Here is a 7,618-nt window from a genome sequence, read left to right on the forward strand (position 1 = left end):
TGACCTCAAGGAACAAATGTAAAGATTTTCTTTTTAAGACCACTGTGGATTCAACCTGCTGTAAAACCAAAGGAAAAATAATGACAGTTTTCCTATCTCTTTTACAGGTTTGTCAGAGACAACAGCCAGTCCAGCAACAGCTACAGGTGAACAGAAATCTTCCTTGTCATTGATAACTCCTGTCTTTCTGTCTCTTCAGATTCCCAGTGTTGTTGTAGTGTCTCCTCTCCTCTCTCAGAGTGAAGATCAGTGTTTTCAGATTTCCAGTGTAGATCTTGTGCTAGTGTCCTCTCTTTCCTCACTGATTTAATGACAGTCCTGATGGGTTAGATTGGGAATCCTTAACTATTCTTCATTGATCTTGGGTTCACCCTGAAGCCATGATAGCCACATATCGGAACAGGAGGAGAACAGGACATGTGTCGACGTGTATATGAGCCCAAGAGCACCTCTCCTGATCCCTGTTCATCCATTGTCTCCCCCTCTCTCAGGCAGAACCAGGACAACACCCCAGACACAGCCACTGGGAGGCCTGTCTGCCTCGCCCCTGGTCCTCCTGCTGCTGGGGGCTCTGCTCTTTGTGGTGCTGGCCCTGTTAGTGGGGCAGCTGATCCAGAACAGGAATCTGAGGAAAGGTAGGGAAGGAACTCTCCATCCACATAGTGACCTCTAGTGGTCAGTTCTGTCACTCACATGGAACTTATATTTACATAATTACCTTGAGAAATAAACCTGGTAGAGAAAACCATTTAAAGTATAAAAAAGATTATCAACAATTACAGATGGGGATATCAGGAAATTTGCAAATCCAGAAGCATAACATTTATGTGCTGTAATGTCCAAAGAAGGTTTAGTAGTCAATGTTTGATCTTGTACTCCTCTCCCTGCATGTTAACCCTGAGTGTGTTTTCTCACACAGCCCTATCTAAGGGAGCACTCGCCCCCTATCATGATGCCGTTTACGAGGAAATAGAGTACAAACTGGCCAGAGAGGGAACCTACAGCGCCCCCAGGAGAGGTGAGTGGAGAGAGTCTTCAGGAGTGATTAGTCTCCATCTTCTGAGGAAGATCTGAGGACTTAACACTTGTAGAAAATCTCACCATACTGGTTTTAAATCTGTAGAGTTTTCTTTCTCAACTGCTGTCAAAGTAAGTGAAGAAAAGCATCATAAACTCTGTGTTTCTGTTGACAACCTGGCTTCTCTCCCAGTAAGAGACAGTGCTGACTGACTGTAGGATTTTTTTTTCTCAACTGGTGTCAAAGTAACTGACACCACAGTTCACAGTTCCTGATCTGCCTTATACACACAAACTCTGAGATACTGTTCACACCCTGGCTTCTTCCACAGCCAGTGGAAGACAATGAGTCTGCTGTCTGACTGCAGGTAATATTGATCTGTCCTCCTGTTCACAGGGAGATTCCTCTCTGACGAGCTGCCCTCTGGATACGATGATGTGGAGGACAGTGAGGGAGACCCAGTACCAGGTGAGGGGAGGTGGAGTCAGGGGGCTCAGTGTGGTAGTGAGGAGGTCTTCAGTCCAGTACTCACTCTCACCTCAAACCAGGATGCCATTTAGAGAACTTATGTAGAAAATCCTGAATTATATAAATATAACCACACGTGTTTCTTCAGTGTTGCCTCACACTAGCCTTATCTCAGCAAAACTAGACCTGGTCAATACTGGGGTGGTAAACGGGGTGCTGCTCTAATTGGTTTTGATAGAAAAGGAGACTGCGGAAAAGCATGCTGTAAAAACTGCCTTTCAGATCAAATAAATCAGCGACCCTAGAGTTTTGGCTTAACTATACACCACAAAACATTTAAAATCACACTTTCCAATTACTTTGCAGCTCAATGGTCAAAGTAAGTCTGAGTCCTGAAGTGTAAATTCTCTGTCTCTCTGTGTGGTTCAGGAGACTCGATAACCTCTCTGAAAGAAGAGATCCCAGAGTACTATGATGATGCTGTAACTGTACCTCAGAGTCCAGATGCCTTGTCAGGTGGGTAATTTCAGTCCAATCACATGGGGAAACTCTGCACCAATCCCACAGAGTCTGAATCTCTCTACTCTTTCTTGGATCTCAGCCTCTGAATACAGAGTCTGTACTATTCTGTACCAGTTACATGAATCTGACTCTCTCTCTGTGATCTCAGCCCTGATCACTCAGTCTGGGTCACTGCTGACAGTGTCCGGCTCCTCTTCAGTATCTCATAGGGTTCACATTACCACCCTCTCTGTCCAAATACAGCCAAACTTTCTCTGCCCTGTTTTCCTTCAACATCTTATTTGAAAATCTAGGAATTGTTTTACATTTATTACAGTTGTGAATAGGACTGGAAATCAGGTTCCCCCTGATCTCCTGTACTTAGAGCCTGGAGTTTTAGATCCTGTGTGATGTTCAGTTAATCAGTGTGTTCTGATGAGCTCCAGCAGTCCTGTGCTCTAGATAATTCAGTGTGCTGATGTGTGACAGTGAAGCTGTGCTCTGTGTGCTTTAGGAAAGCTGATGTCCTCTGTGAAAGAAGAGGCCCCTGAGTACTATGATGATGCCATCACTGTGCCCCAGAGTCCAGACACTGTGTCAGGTGAGTTATTATAAAAAAGACTAAGGAGTACCCCCAGTACCAGCCCACAGTAGCCTTTGTCATTAGAAATTAGTCTCAACCTAATTTCATATCTGCAAATAAACACTACCTGGAAGAGAAGAGGTCTCTGACAGGCCAGTCTGTGTCAGAATGACAGAGCCATTACTGACCTGCTCTTCTGTTCACAGGGAGACTCCTCTCTGATGAGACACCCTCTGGGTACAGTGATGTGTTCAGCAGTGAGGAAGACCCCACTTCAGGTAAAAGGGGCTACAGCCAGGGGGCTCGGTGTGGGTTAGGTAGTTCAGGGATGGGAAAGATAACCTCCAGTAATCCATCTCTGTTGCACTCTCATCCAAGACAGGGGGGAATCAGGCATTTTGCAGTAGCGGTAGCTTCACTCTGTCATGTCCTACAAGGATCAATAACAGCCAATAAAGACTGAGTGACCTGAATTGTACAAAGGTAGATCACAAAGATCACAGTGTCACTGAAACCCACCTACTGACACACCTAGCCAATCAGATTTAAATTGATTTAAATTGATCAGCAGCTGATTAATGATGAGGGAATGAGGTCTGGGCAGAATAAAGCTTTAGATTCCGCAAGACCAGGAATTCTGTTCTCTGACTGCAGAGAGAATTACTAGGCTCAGAAATTACTAGGTCTTCCTCACTGTGGTTTTAGAGCATTGATACTTCATAAGTACAGTGCCTTGCGAAAGTATTCGGCCCCCTTGAACTTTTCAACCTTTTGCCACATTTCAGGCTTCAAACATAAAGATATAAATTTTTTATTTTATGTGAAGAATCACCAACAAGTGGGACACAATTGTGAAGTGGAACGAAATCTATTGGATTTTTGAAACTTTTTTAACTAATAAAAAAAATGAAAAGTGGGGCGTGCAAAATTATTCTGCCCCCTTGCGTTAATACTTTGTAGAGCCACCTTTTGCTGCGATTACAGCTGCAAGTCGCTTGGGGTATGTCTATATCAGTTTTGCACATCGAGAGACTGAAATTCTTGCCCATTCTTCCTTGCAAAACAGCTCGAGCTCAGTGAGGTTGGATGGAGAGCGTTTGTGAACAGCAGTTTTCAGCTCTTTCCACAGATTCTCGATTGGATTCAGGTCTGGACTTTGACTTGGCCATTCAAACACCTGGATACGTTTATTTGTGAACCATTCCTTTGTAGATTTTGCTGTATGTTTGGGATCATTGTCTTGTTGGAAGATAAATCTCCGTCCCAGTTTCAGGTCTTTTGCAGACTCCAACAGGTTTTCATCCAGAATGGTCCTGTATTTGGCTGCATCCATCTTCCCCTCAATTTTAACCATCTTCCCTGTCCCTGCTGAAGAAAAGCAGGCCCAAACCATGATGCTGCCACCACCATGTTTGACAGTGGGGATGGTGTGTTGAGGGTGATGAGCTGTGTTGCTTTTACGCCAAACATATCGTTTTGTATTGTGGCCAAAAAGTTCGATTTTGGTTTCATCTGACCAGAGCACCTTCTACCACATGTTTGGGGTGTCTCCCAGGTGGCTTGTGGCAAACTTTAGACGAGACTTTTTATGGATATCTTTCAGAAATGGCTTTCTTCTTGCCACTCTTCCATAAAGGCCAGATTTGTGCAGTGTAAGACTGATTGTTGTCCTATGGACAGACTCTCCCACCTCAGCTGTAGTTCTCTGCAGTTCATCCAGAGTGATCATGGGCCTCTTGGCTGCATCTCTGATCAGTCTTCTCCTTGTCTGAGCTGAAAGTTTAGAGGGACGGCCAGGTCTTGGTAGATTTGCAGTGGTCTGATACTCCTTCCATTTCAAGATGATCGCTTGCACAGTGCTCCTTGGGATGTTTGAAGCTTGGGAAATCTTTTTGTATCCAAATCCGGCTTTAAACTTCTCCACAACAGTATTACGGACCTGCCTGGTGTGTTCCTTGGTCTTCATGATGCTCTCTGCGCTTTCAACAGAACCTTGAGACTATCACAGAGCAGGTGCATTTATACAGAGACTTGATTACACACAGGTGGATTCTATTTATCACCATCAGTCATTTAGGACAACATTGGATCATTCAGAGATCCTCGCTGAACTTCTGGAGTGAGTCTGCTGCACTGAAAGTAAAGGGGCCGAATAATTTTGCACGCCCCACTTTTCATTTTTTTATTAGTTAAAAAAGTTTCAAAAATCCAATAGATTTCGTTCCACTTCACAATTGTGTCCCACTTGTTGGTGATTCTTCACATAAAATAAAAAATTTATATCTTTATGTTTGAAGCCTGAAATGTGGCAAAAGGTTGAAAAGTTCAAGGGGGCCGAATACTTTCGCAAGGCACTGTATAAGTGAATTCTACACTGAATCATCAATTCTCCCAAAAAGATACAATTTAATTAAAAAAACTTATTAAACGCTTTTGAGGACAATATTGTTACATCTATTCTGTATACTATAACTGTTAGTCCACTAATAGCCATTGATATCAAAGCAGAGTACTTCTCAGATACAGTATGTTCTATTATGCTTATTGTTTGTTATGCAAATTATGATTATATAAATAAATTGTATATTGTCTGGTTAGAATACATGTGTGAGACTATAGATTATTATGTTTGATTAGTTTCTAAAAGTCTACAAGTACTCTCAAAATATACTGCTATAATTTCTTATTGTTACAGAAAATTAAAATCCCCATTCACTACACTATTGTGACTATGTAAGTGTTTTAAAAAATCTAGGTACACCTGGGTAATGTCATCAATTCCAATTCCAATTACAGTACATGACTAGTGGCTGCAAAGCAAGGAGATGTTTGCTGAGGTGTGAGATTCAGAGATCAAAGCAACCATAAAGTTCTGGGTAAATGATTGTCAATCAACTGTCCAGGACTGGTAGAAGGCGAGAGCTACTTCTTGCTTCTACTACTTGTCCAGATCAACTGGAAAGATCAGACTGGAGTTTAGTCTTTGACCCTCATAAAGAGAGCTTGCATTTCTGTTGTTTTTAGAAACTTTTATTTCTTTTTTAGAGAATCCCTTAGTTAAAGAGGGCCTCTCCTGGCTAGTGGGAGCATCTTTAGAACAGGGAGATAGGTTCCCATTCATTTTGTAACAATTGGGTTCACAAAGAGAGATTTTACTGTAGGTTGTAATGTCTTAGGTTTAGAAGGTTTGGTTTCTCTTTCTTTTATATAGGTGTTTCTGTAAAAGCTGAATACTTGGTAGCAGTTTGAGGATTTTCTGGGTGGTTAGGATGTAGGTGTCTAAAACACCTTGTTAGCAAATTTGTAATTGCGTGCTGTATATTTATGTTGTGTGTAATTTCGTGTGTGTAGTGTTGTTAATAACAAATATTTAACTAATTGTACTTTTTTCAATAAAGCTGTTCCAAAGAACAAATCTCTTATGTGCCTTTAACTATACCAAATGCTTGGGAATATTGTTGGCAAAATCTTTAAAAGTTGGGGGTTATGATTAATTTATTTTTTAATTTATCTACTCAGTCATTTTTGATATTCACAATTTTCATAATTCTAATATGTAACAATATTATTTCAATAACTGCCTCATTTGACAAATCATGACAAGTCTGTCTCTCTGTCAGGTGTCCTCCAGCCTGGCCCTGGAGTGGACAGGGTCCTGCCCACACTGCCCTCTGAAGAAGGAGACCCTGCCCCTGATAGGACTGACTATGATGATGTTGGGGATGACTCTCAGGGAGAGGATGGGCGCTGTGAGACTGACAGAGCTGTCTGGGAGAACCTCCTCCAGCAGGTCTAGACACAGAAGAGCTTCACCAACAGAGTCACACAGTCTTACAACAGTTCTGAGCACTGAGACTGTCTGTGACCTGAGTCCACTTCACTCCACTGCTTCCACACTGACACTGTCTGTCACCTGAGAGCTCTGACCAGTGAGTCACTGTCCTCATTGACTTTGTCTACAGGACCTGCAGTTTGTGTTTTAAAACAGGGAGACTTTAAAGTTCCCTATTCCACTCAGTCTTTTTTCTTGTACAATATGTTTCTGAAATAAAACTATTAATTGATATAGAATTCTGAATGTAACATTTCTGATGTGCAGAAATGTATAGACATTTTCTTAACATTTCCTTTTTAAAAATAAACTTTTTAAAACCATTTTGTCATTCATTTGTAATTTCTTAATTTTGTACAATTAAAGACTTTTAATTAAATATATAAGGAACCTTTGGCCACTCACAATGATAAAATCAACCCCAGAAGGAGAGAATGCCTAAATGTTTGTGATAAATTCATAAGTATGATTTTATCCACACAAGGAGCAAAAGGCACTGTTGACAGAGCCAGATACAACACTACCAAAGAGACAACCTGGCTGTTATTTACATTCCCTTCAAATCAAAAGGTTAAGATAGATACTTTATTGATCCCATGAAAAGAAATTGCATCTATCTATCTAAGACTCCTTGTCCTGCCATCAGGAGCTGCTCAATTTAAAACGCAGCATCCCACAGCACTAGAGACACCCCAATATTCACTTTATACTACACCTCAAACCATAGGTATTTTATAGCACCCAGATTGACCAGTACAGAGCACTAGATACAGTAAAACATCTTCATATTTGAAAGAAATGTGAGTGTTTTGCACATTTCAAGCTACAACAAGTAAACATTTGAGGACCTAAGTCAATATCACCTGGAATGATCAATAATGACCAACATTGGCAACTTCCAAGAAAATCATTTTCACTCATTGAATTTGATCTTCATACTCACCTTGCATTCTCAGCTATAATAATTCAAAATTACAGTGCAGATTTGGTGGAAAACTTCACAAATCTGTACAATTGTATTTTAATATCTTGGTATGTACTTTCATTTTAACCATAAATGCTATTCAGTATATTGTACTTTTGTTGTACTTTTTAAAACATTTTACCTGAGGACGCAAGGGGACTGTTATATCTTGTGATACATGCAAGACATCAGTAAAAGAAGGTGAAATTTTAATAAAATTGGTGAGTAAAAGAAAACCACAATTTGTATGAT

At 40.9% G+C, this 7,618-nt stretch overlaps 1 long non-coding RNA gene across 1 annotated transcript; it reads left to right on the forward strand.

Moving 5' to 3' along the window:
* Nucleotides 1–2,803: 2,803 nt before the first annotated feature.
* Nucleotides 2,804–6,725, forward strand: LOC148671262 (uncharacterized). Its single transcript, XR_015936668.1, has 2 exons — nt 2,804–2,848; nt 6,191–6,725. It is a non-coding gene; the product is annotated as an uncharacterized LOC148671262 (long non-coding RNA).
* The last annotated feature ends 893 nt before the right edge of the window (nt 6,726–7,618 follow it).

Source organism: Lepisosteus platostomus, chromosome 5 (assembly GCF_059453375.1).
Source record: "Lepisosteus platostomus isolate fLepPlt1 chromosome 5, fLepPlt1.hap1, whole genome shotgun sequence".
NCBI classification, from domain to species: domain Eukaryota; kingdom Metazoa; phylum Chordata; class Actinopteri; order Semionotiformes; family Lepisosteidae; genus Lepisosteus; species Lepisosteus platostomus.